This window comes from Lagenorhynchus albirostris, chromosome 16 (genome assembly GCF_949774975.1).
Source record: "Lagenorhynchus albirostris chromosome 16, mLagAlb1.1, whole genome shotgun sequence".
NCBI classification, from domain to species: domain Eukaryota; kingdom Metazoa; phylum Chordata; class Mammalia; order Artiodactyla; family Delphinidae; genus Lagenorhynchus; species Lagenorhynchus albirostris.
In genome coordinates, this window is record NC_083110.1 from 30375066 (window position 1) to 30397219 (window position 22154).

General features: G+C 56.6%; 1 protein-coding gene across 5 annotated transcripts in view; it reads left to right on the plus strand.

Moving 5' to 3' along the window:
• Positions 1 to 22154, plus strand: part of ZMIZ1 (zinc finger MIZ-type containing 1) — a 239751-nt gene that overhangs the window by 22266 nt on the left and 195331 nt on the right. For all 5 annotated transcript variants that reach the window (XM_060126963.1, XM_060126958.1, XM_060126962.1 and 2 more), the window contains exon 2: positions 20363 to 20484. The gene's annotated coding sequence lies outside the window, so the exon portion shown is untranslated. The remainder of the gene's footprint in view (positions 1 to 20362; positions 20485 to 22154) is intronic.

The following is a 22154-nucleotide window of genomic DNA, read 5'->3' on the forward strand; positions in this document are numbered from 1 at the left end:
GTCTGTTGCCTTGGGCCTGGAACGCACCTAATAATCCTGCCATGTGAACAAGGGCCCTTGGTACCCAGAGATACTGCCCGGGCCCCTGCACCCCATGAGGCGCCCACTTCTCCTATTATTCCAAGCCTTTGGGGAATCCACATCTCACGGCCACCTGGGGTCCCTGCACCTCAGTCCTCATGGTCACTTCGAATCGCTGTCATCTCCTGAACCTCTGTCAGCTCCTCGCCCGTGTTTCGTAGGAAGGTAGCTGGGCAAAACTTGGTGCAGTCAGTTACATGATCTGCTCAGGTGGTGAGGCTGGGATTTGAACCTGGTTCCCGGCCTGACCTCCAGCCCTAGCTTCCCACTGGCCCTGTGGCCTCTCGGGGCTCCTGGAGAACACTGAGGGGGAGGCTGAGTTGGGAGAGGAAAGGCAGAAGATGAGTCCAGGTGGGTAAATGTCTGCACAAGGAGCTAGAAGGAGAGGGCCTAACGGAACGTGGGCCCGTTTCTGCGTGTGGGTTCCATTTGGGGCGAGCTCCCTGCCCCAGCCAAGGGGCAGATGACAGGTGACATCAGTGGCTATTTCTTCCTCCCACCGGCCACCTCCATCTTTGTGGCATGAGTGGGAGGCCTGGCCTCAACTCTTGATCTGTCCCCCGGCTCTCCTCTCCACGAGGAAGCCACGCTTGCCCCTCTCCGCCGCCTGGCATTTGAGTGACCCCACCCTGCTGTCACACAGGAAGAAGGCAGAGGGGTGGGAGGGCCGCCAACAAGGGTCCCAGGACAAGCCCAGGTTTTCCCACCTGAGGTCAGCCCTGGCCCCGAAACCTTTCTTTATTTGCTTTGGTCTTTGCTCAAAAACTCTGGTAGCACGCTGTGTGGAACGAAATGTGAAGAACTCAAGATAATAATAAAATCAGTTGGACTGTTTCCCCAGTAATTCTAGAGACTGATGCATCATTAATGTTGGTAATACAGTGCCTGTCAGATCACAAACTTCTCAATAAATGTGCCGCTGGAAAGCTCTGATAGAAATTGGAGGCAAGCAGAGAATGGGATTTGGGGCCTTTGATATATGGGGTGTCAGTGGTGTGGTGAAGTTTTGATCAATTTCTGTCACTTTGGGCCTTTCTGTTCACTACATATGTGGTCTCGTGGCAGCTCTCTGTGGGCTGCCTGGACGCTAACTTCGCCCCCAGCAGTGTGAGGAAGAACACCTGCTGGGGGGAACTTGACATCCGGGCCTCGAAATTTCTGTGGGGCCTCATTACTGAGAGCTTCTCAGGTGCCAAGGACTGGCTGGATGGGCACAGCCAGAGGCCTTTGGACCTGACCCCATGGGTCACTCAGCCACTCCACAAGCAGTTATTGAGTCCCTGCTGGGTCCAGGACACCACTGGGCCCTGCCCTTGGGAGCTCCAGGGACTGCGACGGAAGCCTAGGGCTTGGGGAGCGGAGAGTAGTCAGGTGGTCATTTCTACCTGAGGTCAAAGGTCTGAAGGCAAGTGGAGGAAGTGTCTGAACTCGTGTGTCTGCCAGTAGACAGGCGGGGAGGGGGCACACTCAGGACCCTGGAGTTGATGGGGAGTGAGGAATTTGACGAGGCTAGGCCCCCAGCAGCGTTGGAGAGACGATGGAACCTTCCTGGGGGCAGCATAGCGTGGTGGTTAGTGCGTGCTCTCTGGAGACGGCCTGCTGGGGCTGAATCCTGGCTCCCGTGCTTACCACAGGGCAACCGAGGAGAAGAGACTCAGTTTCTTCATCTGTAAAATGGGGGGTGTCGTAGCAGAACCACCTACCTGGAGGGATCTTGGGAGCATAATGGATGAATCCCAGTACAGAGCCTAGAACAGGGCCTGGTACCTTGTGAGCACCTGGCCAACACTGGCATTATTTTTGCTCAGTTACCAGTTAACCCTCTAGTAACTGAGAGCTGACTCAGCCTGAGTTACAGCCGAGATTCAGAGAGGTGAAGCAGGGCATCCCAACTCACACAGCTGGCAGGAAGCAGAGCTGGGATTTGAACCCAGCTGCTGCTGAGGCTGGGAGGAGGTGTCAGGGCCTGCAGCTTTCAGAGCTCTGGGCCTGTGAGGTCACCAGGGAGGTTAGCAGGGAGGTTAATTGGCAGGCGGGCAGCGGGTGGGCTCAGGCCTCACTTGTTGGTGGCCTCTGGGGCCTGGGGAGATTCTGAGACTCGGGACCTGACGGTGGAGCTTTGGGGTCGGCTCCTGGGCGTTGGCTGGAGAAGGGCGGCTGCATCTGTCAGATGAACCAGGAGGGAACCACTTTGCAAATCCCAGCAGCAGGTTGGGATTCAAATGCTCCTGGGTGACCCCTGCCAGGGCTAGGGCCCTGAGAGCCAGCAGCCTCCTTGATACCCAGCCCAGAGCCACGGCCTTGGAAACCAGAGTGAGAGGACCCCTGAGCGGTGGGAAGGACTTGGGGGTGTTCCGATGGCTGCCAGAGCCGCGCTGAGGGCCTGGGGGTTGCGTGTACCCATGCTTGGAGGCTGCGTTCCTGGGAGGGCTCTGGGTGCAGGGCCCCTCACTCCACTGGACAGCGGTCCCCCCAGTCTGCCTTTATCGTGTTGCTCCCTCCCGTGGCTTCACGGGAACCCCAGGGCGTACTCACTGGTTCTGTATTTGTTTGCTTTGAGAGGAAGGCCAGGTTGTGAGGCCCCCTGGGGCCTCAGGAAAGAGGAAGCGATCTAGTTAGACCGGGGTGTGCAAAAGACAGAGGGGCGTGCACTGCACTTCAGGCAAGGAGAGGTGGCGACTGGGCCCGGGTCTTCCCCAGGCTCCCCTGCCCCTCTTGGCGCTCCCGTGACCCCTGTGGGCCGTCCCGCTGCTGGGCTGGGACGCTGGTACTTGCTCTAGGTTGGAGAGGAAGGCTGGCTTTGCATTTAGCAGGTAACTTGCCTGCGAGAATCTCTCCCCATAACTCTCCCCACCCCCCTACCCATGGCTTAAGCTTAGAGGAAGTGTCCCCTTGTGGGAGTGGGAGCTGGGCGGGGGCTGTGTGAGGTGCTGAGTGGAAGCTGTAAGGTGCAGTAGCTGCAGGTGCGTTAGAACAGGTGGCCCTCTTTTCACTACCTGGAGGGCCTGGCCCCAGAGGCGTGTAGGAGCACGGATGCTGGCTGGTCCCACCCTGCCAGTCGCACCGCTCCTGCTCATATGACCTGAATGGACCCTGAGCCTCTCTGAGCATCACTTTCCTTATCACCAAAATGGGGGTCCTCATGCCCACCTAACTGGGGGTGTGGTGGGCACGTCCCGTGATGCTCGGAACCTGCCTGCTGCTGAGTGCCAACCTTGTCCCAGGCTCTGGCTGACCTGTCCTGGCCTGACCCCAGCAGCTCAAAGCCTCACTAGGGAACAAGACAGGCCAGCATTGCTATAGCAGGAAGGCCTCGTAGCCATGATGAGAGGCCTGCCAAGGGGACTAGCTCGGGTCAGGCTGCTGGGGAAGGGCATTCAGGGAGGGCTTCCCACAGAAGGTGACCTTCGAGCTGCACCCCAAAGGACAAGCCAGGGAATGCTCAGCAGAAAGGAGCAGTGGAGGGCATCAGGCCTGGGTGGGTGGGAGGCAAGACGACATTGCTCAGCGGGATCCTGATTACATCCCAAAGGGCCTTAAATGCCATCCATGCCTTAGAGTTTATCCTTGACGCAGGCTCAGTGAGAAAAGATTTGGGGTGAGGAGTGAGGTAGCCAGATCTGATTGATAGAATTGTCACCGTGGGGGCTGCCTGGAGGGTGTCCTCACAGGCGCCCTGAGGAGGCCTGCCACCGTCCAGGGAAGGGGGTGTGAGGCCCAGCGCTGGCTGGGCCTGGGCAGGGGCCACAGCAGTGCTGTATGCGGGGGGATGGTGGTTGGTGGGGACACTGGGTGCTGTGGTATCTGAGGGAAGTGAATTCCAAGCACTGAGGCATGGGGGGTTGCCCTTGGCCCTTGGGGCTTCTGTGCACAGAACCCATGGGCACTTGTTTAACCATGCAGGTGCCGGGCCTCACCCCATCATGTCTGGGCAGGTGCATTTGGAAACCTGGTTGAGAACTGCAGGTCTGATAAGGAGCACAGAGGCAGGGACTCTGAGGGGTTTGCAATAGGACAGGAACCTCTGAAGGAAGAGGGTAGATGGAGCTGAGTGCAGACTCTTGAAGGGATACAGGGAGGTGCTGCAGGGGTGAACTGGGCTGCGGAGAGGAGAGAAGAGGAAGAGGACTGAGCTCTTGCCTTGAGAGTTAATTCAGCAAACAGGTACAGAGCGCCTGTCCCATGGCAGCCCTGTAGGTGACCAGCAAGGTCCTTTCTAATGGAGGGGGGTGCACACGGCACTGACAAAGTACTGAGCCCACTCTGCTGGAGAAGGAGGGAACTGAATCAGTCATCTTGGATGAGTGGGAAATTCCCAGGCCAAGAAGTGAGGGAAAAGCATCTGAGGCAGAGGGAATAGAGCTTGCAAAGACTCAGGGTACGAGAGGGATGTTGTCAGAGGAGCACAGCCCTTAAGGTCAGGCCAGGGGGCCTGGACTTTGTTCCCATCTAGGGGCAGCAAGTCAGCCAGGCCTCCCAAATCAGAGAAGGAAAGCCTGAGGCCGCTGGGTCCTAGGAGGCCTGAGGTCCTCAGCCTGGTGGGTGTTTGAGGGTAAGGGGGGTGGTCAGTGCTTGCTGGGCTCTGCCTGTCCAAGGAAGTGACTGAGCAATGTGCCAGCCCTCTGCCAGCCTGCACGCTTCCTTCTGGCGAGGCCACGTTCACGGGAACTGTAGGGTCAGAGACAAGCCCATTTGTCCAGAGCGAAAGACCGCCTCTAGGTAGGTGACTGGCACCTGTCCCTCCAGTGCTAAAGTCCATCTGGGCGAACCAGGGCAGGGAGGGAGGAGGGTGGCCAGGTGACGGCCTTCGTGGCAGGTGTGCCCTGTCATTCTGCATGAACACAAGCCATGGGGCCCCAGGTGCCAACACCATCCCTCACACTGTCCCCTCCTCCCAAATACACACACACACACACACACACACGCACACACACACACACACTGAGGATGCACTGTCAGCCCTCCACACGGGGGACGTGACGTAGGGAACCAGGAAGGTGTCAATTACGGACTGCCAGTTGCCGCAACACATAGAGGTCACTGAAGACCAGAGAGGGGAAGTGACCTGCTCTAGGTCACACAGCGAGTTAGACCACCAACTGGCTCACAGGCTCCCCCATGGCACCATGGCCCCAAAGCTTTGGGATGAACTGGCTGGGCCACCACATGGCTCAGGTTCTGGTCACCTCTTTAACTCCTGCTCTAGCTGTATCTCTGAGCTGGGGAAGAGGAGCTGTCTGCCAACAGTAAGCTTTCTCCTGATGGAATCAGCTTGTGCAGCGTCTTCACTCCCCCCACCTAAAACAACCCAAGGAAAGAAACCCAGGAAGCGCTGGTCCTCGCCTCTGTTGGACCAGCCTTACCCAGCCCAAGTGGAAGATGTACAGCGGTGAGCGTGGACAGAGTAGAGTCCTGAACGCCTCCTGACAGGGAGGCAGAAATCCCAGCTCTGAAAGTGTGTAAACATGGTTATTTTTAGCCCTGGGAGGGCTGTGGGTGCAGCAGCGTGACCCGCATTGGGCTCAGCCCCCTCCTCCTGCCCCCCACCCCGGGAGAAAAGGCCTCCTTTGCCCCCCCCCCCGCCCTCCCCTGCCACCAGCCTCGGGGCTGGGCCAGTGAATTCAAGGCCCACCCAGAGAAGGAGCCGGGCGGGGGAATCTCAGGCTGCCCGCGGCCGGGAGCTGAGGCCAAGACCAGCTCACAAGGGGCAGGATGTGGTTTGCAGAGAGGCGACATTTCACGTTACAAGAGAGATACTGGAGTCACACAATTTCATGCTTTTTCCACGGGCTCTTATTCCCTAATCCTTGTACCTTCTGTGGTCTGGGCGTCGTGAGGCCTGGTCCCGAATGAATGTGCTGCCACTTTCACCATTGTGTGCTCTGACGTGTATGACACCTCTCAGCGTTTCATCCATGCCCTCATCCTTGAAGTGGGATAAGTTCCCGACCTGGCTGGTGGGAGTGGGGGGTGAGCTTAACAAGATCATGGCTGTTCACTCACTCATTCAACAAACACTTAGCATCGATTTTGTGCCAGACACTATTGTGGTCACTGGATATAAAACAAGGAGCCAGGCTGACACGGTGCTGACCCTCCTGGGGCTAACATCATCAGGGTGGGGGCAGGAGACGGATAATAAATAAGCGCGTGCATAAACAATAATCAGTTTGCAGTACGTGCAATATGGGAATAATATGGAGTGATGTGTTATGGGGGTGATTGGAGTGAGGGAGGGGGCACATATTTTAGACAAGGGCAATCAGGAAGGAACCCCTGAGAAACTTAAATAAAACAGAGCCGGTCATAGTGGGGGGAGGAGGTAGTGAGCGGGAACAGCAGGTGCAAAGGCCCTGGGGCAGGAAAACCAGTGGGGCTGGAAGGTAAGCAGTATACTTGGTAAAGTGGGCAGGGCCAGATGCATGGGGGGTGTGGGTCATGGGGAGGCCTTGGAGAGGGCTGAAAACAGGAAAAGATTTGCTTCACAGCTACAGGGTAAAGCATGAGGGAAGTGAGAGTGCCAGGCCAGTGGGGGGCGGTTGCGCTCCCCCAGGCAAAGGATTTGATGGCTGGGTTGTGCGGGGAGAGGGCAGTTGATCAGAAGGGGCCCGTGCAGGGAGGGTGGAGGGAGAACAGGACCGGGGGGATGGAGGCTCTTCTGGACACATGCATGGGGATATCTGTTGACGTTCAAGTGGAGAGGATTGCTCAGGCGAGTGGCCGCAGGGGGAGCACCAGGCCCCAGTCTGGCACGGCTCTCCTCCCAGGGGCTCTCTGCCAGCCTCGAGCCAGGCTGTGTGGGCGGGCACTCCCTTGGGGCCTGGCCTGGGGTTTTGTCCCAGTGCATCATGAATGAGGGCCTTCCGGTCCCCTGACTTGGGTGGGGCGTGGGCAGCTCCTGCAGCCTCAGTGCAGAGGGGCTTGAAGGCTCTGCCCAAAAGCTTGGGCTGGACGGACCAGAAGGCACCCTGCTGGGGGACAGTGGAGCACCATTTGCCTTTGGCTGGACCTGAGCCCTGCGTGTCACTCCCATGCCTCATGCCCAGCTAGAGTGACTTCTTATTGTGAAGTAGCAACGGCCCCTCCTGTGTCTGGATCAGGATGTCAAGGATGGAGGGAGTAGCAACATGTTTGGGATTTTTTCACAGCAAACTTGGTTCCCCTTTATTTTGTCATCAGCCAGCTGTGTGACCCCCAAACATGTCCCCTCCCCTCTCTGGGCCTCAGAATTCCCATCTGAGACACCTGGATGGAGCAGAAGGTCCTCAGGGTCCTATAGCGACAATGCCTCCAGGTTTGATGACAGAGGTTTGGTATTAAGGGTCATGGCGTGAGCAAAGGCCTGGCAGCTGGACCATGGAGACGCCTTGCAGGGCCCTGGGGAGCAGATGAGTATGGCAGAGAGGCCACTCGAAGGATGGTCACAGGAAATGAGGCGGGAACGCCAGGCTGCCTGTAGAGGGTCAAAGGGCCCAGCTTACCGTACAAGCAATTGTGCCTTCGGGAAACTCTCTGCGCTTCTTAAAGCCTCAGTTTTGCCGTCTGCCAAATGGGAGTGATAAACGTCGCTGACCTCAGAGGGATGAATAACTACTGAGGTACCATGAGGAGAGGTCAGCTCAGCCCTTGCTCATGGAATGTCTTTGATTTCTGATGGCTGCCCTCTCCCTGTCCCTCTCCAGTTTGCAGCCGGAATCCTAATTCAGGGGAGGGCTCTTTTGCTCTTGGGGCTTCCTGTGAGAGCCACAATCCTGGGCCTGGGAGTCCTGCCAAACCTAACTGTGGAGGCAGTGAACCTCACCATGGCCTTGAGGACCGGCCCACTGGCCATGGCCTTCTGAGCATCAGCCTTCAGTTTTGCTCGTAGAGGCGCACTGGGGCTTTAACCAGAGGCGGTAATGAGCTCTGAAATCACGCCAGTTTTGTGTTTTATTTCTCAAAGAAGAGGTGGGTTTTGATTTCCTGTCAGCATTGACGTGGTTGCTGTAGTTGTGTTGTGGGGTGTGTGTGTGTGTGTGTGTGTGTTGTAACTGCTCCGGGTTTTAGAGCTGTGGTAGAAAATGAGGAAAATAGCAGATGCTATATCCATTTGCCACCAAACTGTCTTGAAATGCTATAAATATTTTCTAAAAAGACTAGCTTCCCAAGCCCGATGTGTTAGTTATCTCCTCCCCGAGAAACTGATTCCTGAAAATTAAGACAAATAACCTCTTAAATCACTGTGTTAACCTCAGGTGTAAAAACCATTAACACGCCAGCCGCGGGTCAGAGTGACTCTGCTCTGCCTAAGTGACTCTGTGTGGTATTGAGACGGCGGCGGCAGCAGCAGAAAGGAAAGAACCTTGTGCTCGGTCAGGAGGCCTGGCTCGGCCACTCACTGCTGTGTGACCCCAGGCTGGTGGGCTCACCTCTCTGATCCTCTTGTTTCCTCATCTGTGTCACAGAGACACGTCACCCGCCACCTCTCAGAGGTGACGCTTGTGCTCCTCAGAGATACACAGAGGAGACTGTCAGGATTCAGCTGCTGCATTCATCACAACTGAGAAAAACCCTTAGCTCCAGGCCTGTCCAGCCCTCTGGCTGTGTGGAGGGCAGCCTCCAGGCGCCGGGCCCCTTGCTGGTCTCTCTTTCCCGCAGAGAGAGCCGGTGGGGCTTGCAGCCTCCAGCAGGCAGGCAGCAAAGTAATGCCAGCACTTCTTCTCCCTGCCTTTGTTTTTATGTTTAACTTCTATTTGTGGTGAGTGAGGCTAATTTCATACTTAAGGTAATCCTATAAAGTTTTTTTTAATATAGGTATTTTAGCAAAAACTGTGAATCGATTTCAAGAAAAATATGAAATGAATGGCAGGCTAGATGGCAGGAGGAGCTGACCAAAAGCCAGGAAGCTGATTAGGAAACATGGGGGGCTCTGCAGACTGGGTTGCCCTTTTCTTTCCTGTTCACCTCTGTGAACTTTTTATCTCCATTACCTCTGTATCTCCTTGTAAAGGAGTGGATGGCGGGGGGTGAGGGGGCAGTCCTGGGAGGACATTTTGGTGAATTGTCTTCCAATGGCACGATATTCAGAGGTGACCACTAACTCCATCACGCGGAGGGCTGCAGGTGTCCCTCTCCCGGGGTCCAGGCCTTGCCTCCGCCAGGTGTGGCCAACCTCTGGCAGGGTGTAGTAGCCGCTCCCCTAACAGGGATGTCAGATACTGTAGGTTTTGTTTTCTGCTCCATCTGGGAGGGACAGGCTGGAGGGCTATTTAGAAAAGTCATTCTGAAGTCACGTTTGAGCTCTGAAGGGGAGTGTGGGGTTTGTTGGTAAGGCCACCCTGGGTGTGGGAATGAAGCTTGGTGACACACCTGCCTTTCTGTCACTCACGAGCTCCCCCAAGCCTGAGGCTGGATCCTGTCCACAGTGCACCGCCAGTGCCGGGCAAGGTGGTCAGCCCGGGATGGGTCCACAAGCTCCTGCTGGAATGAAGCAGGTGCTCCTTGGATGGCTCCTTGGGGAGGCCCCCAACCAAGTCGCAGGCCCTGGAGGGTCTGCACCCGGCCCTGTGCTCGTGAGGCCTAGGTTCTTCCCATACCTCCACCCCGTCATGGCTAGCCTAGAGCTGCACACAGGGTAGGTGCCCAGGAAGGGCTTGACCAGACCCAGAGGTCAACGTGCTGCCATGGTTTCAGATCCCTTGTCTGTTGTTCTTGGGGTTCCCACCAGGGCAGGCACACAGGCTTCTGGTTTGGAAATCCTGGCTGCCGTATACACAGACATCACGATCATGCCCTGTCATCATCCTCAGAACCTCACTCTACCATTGCCTTCCTATCTGGCCAGTAGATGAGGCAGCCCCATTTACCCCCATTTTACAGGTGAGGAAATTGAGGCCTGGAGTTAGCAAGTGACTTTCCTGAGGTCACACAGCTGATGATGCAGAGACCTAGCCGGAACCCATGACAATTATTTTCTGGCCAGTTTGCCTTCCACTCACAAAGATAGTTCAAAGGACTTTATGTATCTTGCTGCTTAAATTTCATCCATTCATTCATTCGGTTGGAACCTTTGTAGCCTAGTAAGAGTTCTGGAGCCAAATGGCCTGCTTTGCACTTCAAGCACTTCCTGGCTACGTGACCTTCGGTACGTTCCTCTATTTCTCTGTGCCTCAGTTTCCTCATCTGTAAAGTGGGCGTAAATACCACATGGGACTGTTGTGATGATTCACAGGTTAGCCATGCCTGGCTCAGGGTGAGGTTCTCGAGGGCCCGCTGGCCGTGCTTACTGCTCTGGGCACTGAGGGATTGTAGAGTCCTCTGGGCTCCACTGCAGGGTAAGGTAAGGGTTGAGGAGGAGTGGAAGGGCCAAGTGGTTTGTCCCAGTGGTAGGCAGAGAGAATCCTGTCCCAGAGCCTTGGCACAAGGTCATGATCTATGGTTCATCTGCCGACGAGCCGGCTCCTCACCTTCTGCCTGTCTGTCTCTCCTCTCTGCATCTGTCTGTGCAGTGCAGTCCCTCCCCGACATACAGCCCCCAAGGATCCGCTTGCAGGCCTGGGAGTGGGTGACACCCCAGCCCACCTGGAGACCCATTTATTCTGCCGCTGGGGCACGGAGCCCGGTTTTAATCATCCTTTCTCCACCGCGAGATGCAGATGGTTGTATTATTAATAGTCATAATTAATCAGCCTCCACGGAGGATCTTTTCCCTGGGCATCAGATCCTCAGGACGAGCAGCCCCAGGAGGTCCCGATCCAGTCCTCACTTTACAGAAGGGGTAGCGTAAGGCCGGGAGGCGGGAGGTAACTCATGGGAAGTACAGCTGGGAGTGGCTCCTCGGCTCAGAGCCCGGGTCTGCTGACAGTGCCCCAGTGTTCCTGCCCAGAAGTGGACTTTCCAGCACCCCCAGCCTCAGACCCAGTGCTCCTAGGTCCTAGGGTGCTGGCCCCTGGGAGAAGCCTTCAGCACTGGGGGTGGGAGGGCAGCACTCAGCCTGGGAGCTGAACTCAGGGGTCTTGGGCCAGGAGCAGAGGAAGAAAGGTAGAATGGGAGGAAAGGCCAGGGAGAAGCAGGGCCTAGTAGGCTAGCAGGAGAGGGGTCTGACTGGGGGCTGAGTGTGGGGAAGTGGCACTGGGTGGAGGGGTGCCAAATGCCAGGTACCTCTCCACCCCTCACCCCAACGGCAAGCCTGGGCATGATGCCAGCTGCTTCTCCATTCTAAGCACCGCGTCTTAAGGACAGTGATTTAACGCTTGCAGCAGGCCGCTTCTGATTTATGGGCCTGCTCCGGACAGTCCTAACTCCACGAGTGCAGCGGCAGCGAGGGGCTCCTGCACGGTTCTGCAGATGGCCACCTGCCCACCTGCTTCCTGGGCCCCACGGCCGCCGGGGCCCTGCGCACGCGTGTGCGTCAGAGCCGTCCACATCCCTGCTCAGCGTGCAGGTGCCCCAAGTGCCCCAAGTGCAGGTGTGTGCTGTTCTGGGTGTGAGCGTGCGAGTGCTCATCTGAGCACGTGTGCCTGGGTGTCTGCAGACACTAGTAAGGGAAGTGCGCGTGCACGCGTGGCTGTGTTGGGGTGTGATGAGGTGTGTGCCTGTGGGCTTGCAGCCACCACCTCACCCTGTTTTCCTCGAATGGATGCCGTCCACCCTCACACTCCTACACATGGTGACCTGTGTGGCCGGCTGAGACATCCCGGCCTGATCATTGGACTCATCAGTAAGACTCTGCCGTGGTAAACGAGTCCAGAGTGCCTCCGCCCAGGAGTCCTGCGGGGAAGTGGGAGCTAGGCTCGTCCTCAGGGCAACTCCAGTTCACTCCCCATCCCCACACTGGGAGGCTGGGAGAGAGGGACACAGCCCCTGGCCCCAGGCCCCCATGCCGTGCTCCTGTGTCACCTCTCCCTCCCATGCTCACAGACCTGCACTTACTCTGTGCCAGGCCTTGGGGACAAACCCATGTCACGGGAGAAGCCCAGTCGGGAGTCAGGCAGATCAGGGCACAAACCCAGGCTCTGTCCCCAGCATGTGGGACACATTCCCCCTGCTTCTCTCATCCTCAGAGTTTTCCCATCTGCAAAATGGTTTTAACAAGAGCCACCTCCTGGGGTTGTTGTGAGGATTAAAGGGGTATAAAAGCTGCTAGATAAGTCAAGGCTCTGCCCCATGGAGCCTCAGTTTCCCCATCTGTAAAATGGCCATAATGACCCTCACTGGCCATCTCATGGGGCTGTTTTTAGGATCAGATGGGAAAAGGGCTTTGTGAAAAGGGTGGGGTGGCGACCACAGGGCGTCTTCCAGCGCAAGCGTCTTGCACTTGACTGAGTGCAAGACAAGGGGCTCTGCGCACGTGGGAGGTGGGTGCCAGGCGGGGGAGGGGTTCCGGGTCAGATGGTCCATCTGAATCCCCAGCTGCCACATTCCAACTTTGGGACTTGGGCACATTACCTCATCTTCATCTGCATCTCTGGGAACCGTGGATTCCTCCTCTTTCAAGTGGGTGTATTAATAGCAGGTACCTCGTGGTGGGATGGAAGGACCGTGAGAAATGTGTGTTGAGCTTAGCACACAGTGTGACACAAAGCAAATGCTCGAGTCGGTGGTATTTGTTCTTATTTTTGCCAGCCTGTTGCCACACAGGTGGACGTTAAGTTCAGAAACACCGGTGAATGACGTAGTGACATCATATTGTAATGGGATCTATGCTTCCAGACTTCGTGTTCATCAGTCCCCACCCAGGAAGAGTTCAGGCCCCTCTTCAGGGCAGCTTGGAGGGGCTGTGGTGGAATTGCAGCCCAGCCTGCCGGATGGTGCCCTGGGGATGGAGGTGGCCAGTGCTAACCTCCGCTGGCTCCTGGGAATCAGAGTGCCGGGTCCCCCACAGCCACCTGGCTCCCCAGTGGGAGTCCAGCGGGCACCCCTAGCCCCACCTGAACTGCTGGCCTGAGGCCCAGAGTGGGACTTGATGTCGCACCTGAGCCAGGGGAAGACTGCTGACCCCGCCGACAACCAGGTGCTTTCCCCTGCTGCTGCAGACTGAGCCCATGGGCAACCCCATCACGTGTGGGCTCCCTGATCTGTGCCCTGCCTCATACCAGCTGACGGGGTCCAGCAGAGGGGCAAAGTCCGCATCCCACTGGAGGAATGAGGCCCTGCACTCAGGCCAGGGCTGACAGACACAGCCAGGGCTACAGGGGCTCAGAGATGGTGGGCCAAGGTGGTCCCAGATAGGCAGGGCAGAGAGGAGGAAGGCCAGGCTGGAGCCAGACCTTGAAGGACGAGGGGACTTAGCTCGCTGAAGGGACAGCATTCCAGAAGGACAGAAGTGTGTGGCAAAGGTTTGGAGCCGTTCCTAGGGAAAGGCATGCCCTCTCCCATAAGACATCTGGGCTGCTCTGGTCCAGATGGCCTCGGCTCTCAGTGACCAGTGGCCATGGGGTGAAGCAGATGGCCAGTGGGGGGGCGGGGCCACCCTCAGGCCTGAGCCAAGGGAGGCCAAGTGGCCCACATAGGCCAGGGCCCGAGACCTTGGCACCGGCCGCTCAAAGCTCTCGACTCGAGAGTTAATGATTCATTTGTGGCCAATTTCTGCTGGCCTTCGCCTGGAAATTCCCAAGCCTGCCCCTTCCCTCGGCTCCCAGGAGCTCCACGAGTACAGTCTCATTTACACTTGGCCGAGAACATCTCACCCACTATCCAGGGAATGGCTTTTACAATTACAGCAGCAGTGCTGCAGGTTAGCCCTTAGGAGGAATTGATTCTGGCCTGCAGGCGGGGGGCCGGGGTGGTTGTTTGTAGTAAAGTTAGAGACCCCTCTCTGACCCCACGGGCAAGTGCTGATGGAAGGAACCCTGTTTGTGTTCATGGTATCCCCCATTAAGTTCAGAGCAGATGCAAACAGAATCCAGTCTGGTGTGATGGGGAAAGTATTGCAGCAGTTACAAAGGGGGAAATAGAGCTTGACCCAGGGCAGGACTTGGCTGCATGAGAGAAAGCAATAATAAATGCAAAGGCCAAACCAGGCAAAAACTAGAGCAGCCTGATTCTCCAGGTTGAAAAGTTCCAGGCTTGGGGAGGGGGCTTCCTTTATGTCTTTTCAACTTTGCAAATTTAATTTCTTCTGATTTTTTCTTGACGGTCCCAGGCGTTGGTGGTAAACAACCGCTCTCCCCAGAATGTTTCCCTGTGACAGCAGCTTTCTCTGGAGAGGGTGCTATCAACACTTGGCAGGCCTCCTCCCGGCTCCCAGCTCAGGCTCCTGCACAGCGAGAGCTCCTAAAAGGCGTTCAAGAATGTGATGCTCTCCCGGGGTGCTGGGGGCGCAGGGCCTGGGCGAGCCTGGGCCTGGCCTCTTTGTTCCCTGCAGCGGCCAGCAGCCCGGCCTGGCCCCAGAACCTCAAATGGCCCCTGATTGTGGATGGTCCCCAGGCGGAGAGGTGGGGGAGTATCGGGTGTCCTCTGGCTCCCACAGCCCTGGTGCCCTGGTCCTTGGCACGGCTCAGCGACAGGAGGGAGCCCGTCTTCCGAGGACAGCTCTGCCAGGCCTGTCTGTGGCCAGGAGACCAGCGGTGTCCCGGCCCTGCAGCCTCCATGGTCTGCGTCACGCGCTGGCTTAGGTGTCCTGAGTCAGAGCCAGGAAATGGATCTGCCGTGCGGGGGTGGAAGTGCCGCTGCCCCGGGCAGCTGGGGTGAACCCTAACCTCCTGCCCATCCACGCTGAGGGGGGGCCTGGCCTCGTGCATCCCTCCCCTGGCCTGGCCTGGTTTTGATCAGTAGTTGGAGGAGAGGCTGAGGTGACGGCCGGCTCCCTGCTCCACAAACTGTGCCCAAGCCCCTAACCCCACACGGCCGGTAACTGCAGGGCTGTTGACAGGACGGAGCGCTCAGATCAGGCGCAGAGAGGCTGCTGGGCCTCACCCGGGGCCGCACCGCTTTCCTGGGATGCCCCTCCCGGCTTGTGCTCTGGACAAGAATTTACCCAAGAATAACTTCCTTGGCAAAGCCTTCCCCGGCAGCCCCCCTCCAGCTGAAGCTGCCCCTTTCCTCTGAGCCACCTTCTGTGGACCTCCATCGCAGATCCTAGCGCAGTGTGGTATAATCACGTTTTCCAAAAGGACTGCCTCGCACGTTTGCCTGCGTGCGTGCTTTGAGGCGTATTTACCTGTGCGCCTTGCGCGCCTGGTACACGCTAGACGCTCAAGAAAAGCAGGCTGGATTCAACGAAGGGGGCTCCTGAAGGTGTTGTCGGAGCGTCCCTTTGTTAATAATGTGGTGAAGATGGGGGGGCTGGGGTCCGCAGAGAGGCTGACCTTCACTCCCACCCCCGCCAGACCCCCTTTGCAGCCTCCGCCCGGGTAATTGCTGGGGGCTGCAGTGGGCCCCTCCCCGATTCCACGCAGCCAGGGCCTTCCTTGCCAGCAGGAGTCGGCTCCCTGGGCTGCCCGTGTGATCACTCTCCAGAAAACAGCCCAGTGGAAACTGCATGAATGATTGATAAGAGCTGAGAGCTGTTTAATTTTTCCCCCTGTTTAATGGCTATCAATAATTTAATACGCTCTCTGTATGTTTTTAAGAAATAGCACCCATTTCGCCGTCTCCGGTGTAGCGGGCTAAATGATTTAAGTGTTGGAAATACGCTCTGAGGATGGAGGTTGAGAGTCAGAGGAATCTGGAGGCCGGGGGTGGGGGGAGGTGGGTTCAGAGCCAGCCAGCAGCCTCTTGGCCTGGGGTGCGCGTGCGCGTGCGCGTGCGCGCGCGCGCGCGTGTGTGTGTGTGTGTGTGTAGGTGGGAGGGAGGGGAGGGTACAAGCCAGCGCCATTCTGCTAAGAGCAAGATAATTGCTTTTCTGGGTCTCACTGAGCAGCCCCTGAACAGCTGTCAACTCACCCCCTCCCCAATGCTGAGCTCTGGAGACTCCAGGGGGCCCAGGGCGGTAGGAGGGAGCGGCTGCCGGTACCACCATGGGCTGCAAACCACCCTCCCCGTGACATCTTTGCTCCCTCCGAAAGCTGTTAAATCATTTTTATTTTAATGATGCAGTTAGTCTCCTGCCAGCCTCATCTTCCAGGTAGGATAGGGGTAGTGTGGAGTGGGGGGCTCAGAATCACTCATCTCAGGGCCCACAGGGACCTGGAAGGTCATCTGCCAGTGCTCCCCCAAACTTTCCAGAGGCACAGGATCACCTGGGAGGACTTGTTAAAAATTTAAATTTCTGGGCTGCATTCCAGACCCACAGACTTCCATTCTCAGGGGAGAGGCCTGGGAAGCCGTGGGTTTAACAAGCAGCCCAGGTGATTCTTATCATCAGAGGAGTTTGGGAAATAGAGAATTCAGCTCGTTCTGATGCTTCCTGCACCCACAGGGCCGCTGCCTCTGCTTGCACGCCTCTGCGGACGGGACCCTCACCGTCCTGTGAGACAGCACACCCACCTGTGGAAGGTGCGCCCCAGTCCAGAGCTCCTTCTGTCGTTAGGCTGGGCCCACGCAGCTGCCCTCATGCGCTCCTCATGTGGAGGTAGCCTCTGCTGTAGGACAGACTGCCTGGGACCTGGTGTCTTGCCCTCTCCCATCCTGGCCACCCTCTGGCTTCTCTGTGCCTCTTCCTTGGGCAAGAAGCTTCCTTTCTCAGCAAAGGAGTCTGGGTAGCAGAGGAAGCGTAGGGGTGGGGATGCACTCTCGCCTCCGGGCCTGAGTGCCCCCTTCCCAGGGGCAGGTGGGTGACATGGTGCTGTGGCCTGCCCTCGGTGGCCTGCAGTGGCCACATCAGGCTGTTTGTGGCAGGCACCATCGCTGGCGCAGTGGAGATTCTGAGCGGGGCAGAAAGATTCCTGGGCCTCAGAACCACCGTGGCCTTTCAGGGGCCAGTCCTCCCATCCGAGAGAAAATGTGACTCATCAGAGATTGTTGACTAAGCCAGATCTCTGGGATGAGAGTGGAGGAGCTGAGGCCAGAGGGGGCTCCCCCAGGGCCAGGGCCACACATCCATTGAGGACATAGCTGAAACTGCAAAGGTGAGGCAGGGGCCCCAGACAGGGGCATACAGGACTGAGGCCCTGGCGCTCACCTGAGTCACAGTCACTGAGGGCAGTGGGTGGGGCAGGGGAGAGCTTCCACCTTCTTGCTTGGCCCTGATGGAGACAACTCAGTTCATGGAAGGACTTTAGCAGAGCTGATGCCCTGGCCGTCTGACATTACAATTCTTCCTTTGCTTTGGCAGTTTGCATTGTTTCAGCAGAGATACAGTGCTGACTGCCAGGCGGGCTTGCTACTTCATTTCACTAGATAATTAAGAGGAAAGGAGTGGTACCCTTTCATAGGTGTCACCATCTGCTACAAAATGGGGGACCCCTTAAGTCCTTTCCCTCTTTGTAGACCCTCTTTGTACCCCCAAATTCAGCCCTGCCCTCGGTCTACGTGGGAGAAGCCGGGGTCCCAGGAGATGCTGTCATATGACCTGTCTTGTGATCACCAGTTCCCCTTGTGCCCCTTCACCCCCCAAAGCCTGCAGTGATCATCACAGCACCACTGTGGAGGTCTCAACCCTAGGGGAATAGGAAGAGGGGTGCCACCGAACCCCGACAGGGCCACTACTTGGAGAGTTCCAAGAGCTGGGGAGACTGAAGGGAAAGACTTAACCCCATGCTCAGGAAGACCCAGCTCCAGAGAGAGAGCTGTGTGAATGTAGACACCTGGGCAAGGCCAGGGGCAATCAGGGAAGGCTTCCAGGAGGAGGTGCTGCCTGCCCTCAGGCTTGAAGCAGGAGAGGAAGGGGAGGGGCATCCCCGGTGCAGAGGTGTACGGTGGCACTGTGAATTGCAGAGGAGAGTGAGGTGAGGCCAGCAGGGCAGGGCGGGGCTGGATATTGGCTGCCTGGGCGGAGAGCCACGGAAGACTTGTTCGTTTTTAGCTTCTGTCGAAGTATTACATCCATGCAGAAAAACTGTGCATATCCTAAGCGCAGCTTGACCAATTCTCGCAAAATGAATACACTCATGTAACCATCATAGAGATCAAGAAACAGAACATTCCAGATCCCCTAGAACCCCCTGCATATCCCCTTCCGGTCACTGCTCCCCCTCAAGGATAATGGCAGCATTATCCTTACATTATCAACAGCATACTATCAGTTATCTACTGCTGCCCCCAAAACCGCCCCCAAAACTACCCCGAAACTTTGTGACTTAAAATAAACAACCACCATTTATTATGTCTCATAATTCTGTGGTTTGCCTGGGCAGTCCCTTTGCCAGTTTCCCTTGGGCTCATGTGACTCCAGTCACCCGAAGGGCTGGCTGGACCAGACGGTCTAAGATGGCCTCAGTCACATCTGGTAGATGGTACTGGCTATTGACTGGGCAACTTCAGTTCTCCTCCATCCTCCAGTAAGGTAGACCAACTTCCTTCCATGGCTAGGCTGCATTCCAAGAGATCCAAGGCCAGAAACAGCAGGATCTCTTGAGTCCTAGTCTCTGGAAGTCACAAAATACCACTTTCACCAAGTCCTATTGGTCAAAACAAGTCTCAAGGCCAGCCTGGATTCAGAGGCAGAGAATAGACTCCACCTCTCGATAGGAGGAGCTGCAGAGAATCTGTGACCATATTTGTTTTAGCCTGCCACAGCATAGAGTAGCTGTGCCTGTTCTTGACCTTTATATAATTGGATCCCTTAAGTATGTTCTCCAATGTCTCTGGCGTTTTTGACCAACATTGTGTTCATAAGATTCATGTGTATTGTTGGATAGAGTTGCAGATTATTTGTTCTCATTGCTGTGTGGTATTCCATTGTATGCGCACACCGATTTCTCCGTTCTGCAGTTGATGGCCATGTGGGAAGTTTTCATTTTGGGGCTGTTACGAGTAGCACTGCTGGGAACGTTCTTGTATGCATCTTTGGGTGACCACATGCACACATTTCTGTGGAGGTGAAAATGCTGGGCTGCTGAGAGACCACAGGGTAGGGGATACTTCCAAACTGTTCTCCAAGGTGGTGACCAGTGCACGCCCTACCAGCAGTGTTTGGGAGGCGCAAAAGAGCTTTGTGGAAGAGAGTGAGGTGGTTTTAGAAAGATGCCCCCAGCTGAAGGTGGCTGGAGGGGTGTCTCTGACCCTAGGGGTCCCTGTAATGTCCCCTCTCTGCCTGCCCCTAGCCTCAGGCCTGCAGACTGGGGAAGAAGGGCCGTCAGACCAGATGGCTCTTTTCTGAGTGTGATCTCTACGACTGCACTTTTTCCCATCCCAGGGCCCTCCTACTGCCCTCTCTCCTTTACCCAGAAGCTTCCTTCCACAGCTAGTCTGACCCCCCAACAGCCAGGGAAGCTGGGTGCCTGCATGCGCTGACACACGAGGACACAGGAGCTGGGAGGGACTGCCGTGGCAGCCTCCATCCATGATAGCTGTGGGCAGTGGGCAAGACCAGGAGACTTGGGTTCTACTTCTGGCCTTTCTACTTCTGGCCTTGCCTCTCTCTTGCCATGGGACCATGGGAGGAACCCTTCCCCTATCAGGGCCTCAGTTTCCTCATGAGGCAGAGAAGGGAATCAACTTCACCAAGTCTCTTTCCTCTCCCCAATCTGAACCCTGGATTCTAGAATCTAACAGGGGAAAGGGCACGAGGAGGCCCATGGAGAGCTTGGCAGGCTTCTGGATTTCAAGGCACATGTCAATTGGCCCACTTTGTTCAGTTTCTTCACTGAATATCTTCACTGCCCCACTCATCCATCCATCCATCCATCTCTGTGGCCTTGTGAGCCTCAGAGGATAGAGATAAACTAAGACCTCATTCCCGATGTCCAGGAGCTCTGCTCGGGGGAGGAGCCTGGCCTATAGAAAGCTTAGGCAGACACGGTCAGCTAGACCCAAAGCTGCTGGGGGATGAACAAGGAAAGGAGCGACAGGTCAGAGAGGGCTCCATGGAGGCATCTGAGCAGAGTGGGGCTCTGAAAGACAGAGCAGTGGGGAAAAGGGCTCCAGACAGAGCACCCAGCTTGCCTGAAGGGTGGGGGTCCTGGGGGGGCTGGGCTGACTGCAGCACAGTGGTGGGTGTACCAGCACGGCTGCTGCTGTGGTGCGGGGTGCAGAGGAGCTGACCTTGGTGCTGGGCCCGGTTCTGGGCCTCTGACCTTTACTGGGGGTTTGGGGACAACATCTAGTTTCTAGGGTCATTCCGCTTCTGTGGGCCAGCTCGGCTCTCCAGGAGATGGCCAGAGGGGCCTGGGCAGGCGGGACCTGGATCTGGGTGAAGGGGGTCGGGGCCACCCCCAGGCTCAGGCTTGAAACTCACCACGCCCTCTCCTCTCTCCCGCAGGACCTGCTACAGCTCTGCTCGGCCAAGTCAGACTGCTGGGGCCGCCGCCTCCTTCCACTGAGCTCCTTTTCCTGACGCCCTTTGCAGCCTTCAGTCCTGGTGGTCGGCAGAGGCCTTGGCAGGTAAGCGGGATGAGCTGGGCCCTGGCACCGGGTGTCTGCTGGTGTGGCGCCCAGCCCAAGCAGCTGGTGCCGTTTCAGGGCCTGGAGAGCCCAGAGCTGGCCCGTCATCGCTGAGGAATTAGGGGAAGGGGCTTATTTCTCAATTTTCACTTCTCCTTGGCCTCCTCCTCTCAGAGGGAGCCAGAGAGCGGAGAGGTGTGCCCTGGCCTGGCACTCGGATATTTGGTTTTATTCTCTTGCCAACTCCTGGTGTAGCATTGGGTAGCCCTGCCCCTTCATGGCTGAGAGCCTCAGTTCTCTCATCTGCTACGTGAAAATAATCATATCCTCTAACATTCTGAGCACTTAACTGTATGCCAGGCACTGTGCTAAGTACTGTGTAGTCGTTAACTCCTTTCGGCTTCACCACAACCCTGTGAGGTAGGTTCTGTTATCTTCCCCATTGTGAGGCTTGTGGTCTGAAAGCAACTTGCCCAAGGTCACGCTCCTGGCTGAGCCCCCGTGGGGTTCAGTTCCAGGTCCTTGTGGCCCCGGTGTGCCAGCCCCTGACCCCTGTTCCATTCTGCCCCTGACCTTGCCCCCCCCCCGCCGGCCTCTTCTTGTGGGTGGGCATCAAGGCGATCGTGGATGTCCTCAGAAGCGTTAAGTCCTGTCCCAACTCAAGGCAAAGGGAGGGGGCTTTACAAGGTGACAGTTGCTGCTGGTTGCCTGGGGTCATGATTCATTTGTGGATATGATGTGACATGAACCAGACCTGACCCCTCCTCCCCAAGGTGGCACACAGGGCCCTTCTGGAGCGGGGGTATGTTGGTTGGATACGGCTCTCTCTCCCTCCGCCTCCCACGTTCAGTTTCCCGAGCTTGTATTAAGCAGTTACTGTATGCCAGGCCTGACAGCAGGCCCTGTGGTACTGGGGAGGAGGCCTTGTCCCATTATGTACTCTGGTGGAGAAACAGGGAGATCACATCAGATGTGGAAAGCCCAAGCGAGGGGAATAGTTGGGGTTCATAGGTTAGAGAGGGGCATTCTGGGGAGGTGATCCAAAAGTGAATTACATCATGGGGAGAAAGAAGGCTGGGTGGAGAGCCTGGCAGTTTAGGGGATGAGGTTGGCAAGGGAATGGAAAGATTGTAAAAGGCCACAAATGCCAGGCTGAGGAATTAGATCCCAAGGGCAGTGGGGAGCCATGGAAGGTTCTAAGATAGTGGTCTATTGAAGGTGGTTGCATTGGAGAGGCCTTTGGAAAGGCCTCTCATAAGAGACTGAGGCAGGGAAGTTGGCAGGATTTGCAGTTGGCTGGTGGGGGGCATGAGGTTAGGAAAGCTGCCGTGATGTGGGATGGGGATTAACGTTGGAGTTCTGTGTAAGTGTTGGGAGTCTGGAATCCAAGAAGGCTTCTTGGAGGAGGTGGACCAGGTTGTGGTCTGGAATGTCTCTGAGAGGGCCAAGATTTTCCTGAGGAAGAAGATGATTTATAGTTACACATGAGCTTGAGGTTTTCATCTGGAAGTATAGATACACATACAAGTCCCAGAGGATTCTCCCAGCCCATATTCATATCTGTGTCCATGAACACACGTGCACATGCATGCTCTACACAGACACACATGTGCATGTAAACCTGTTCCTGCATGCTAAGGGGCTACAGATGTGCATGCACGCGTGGCTAT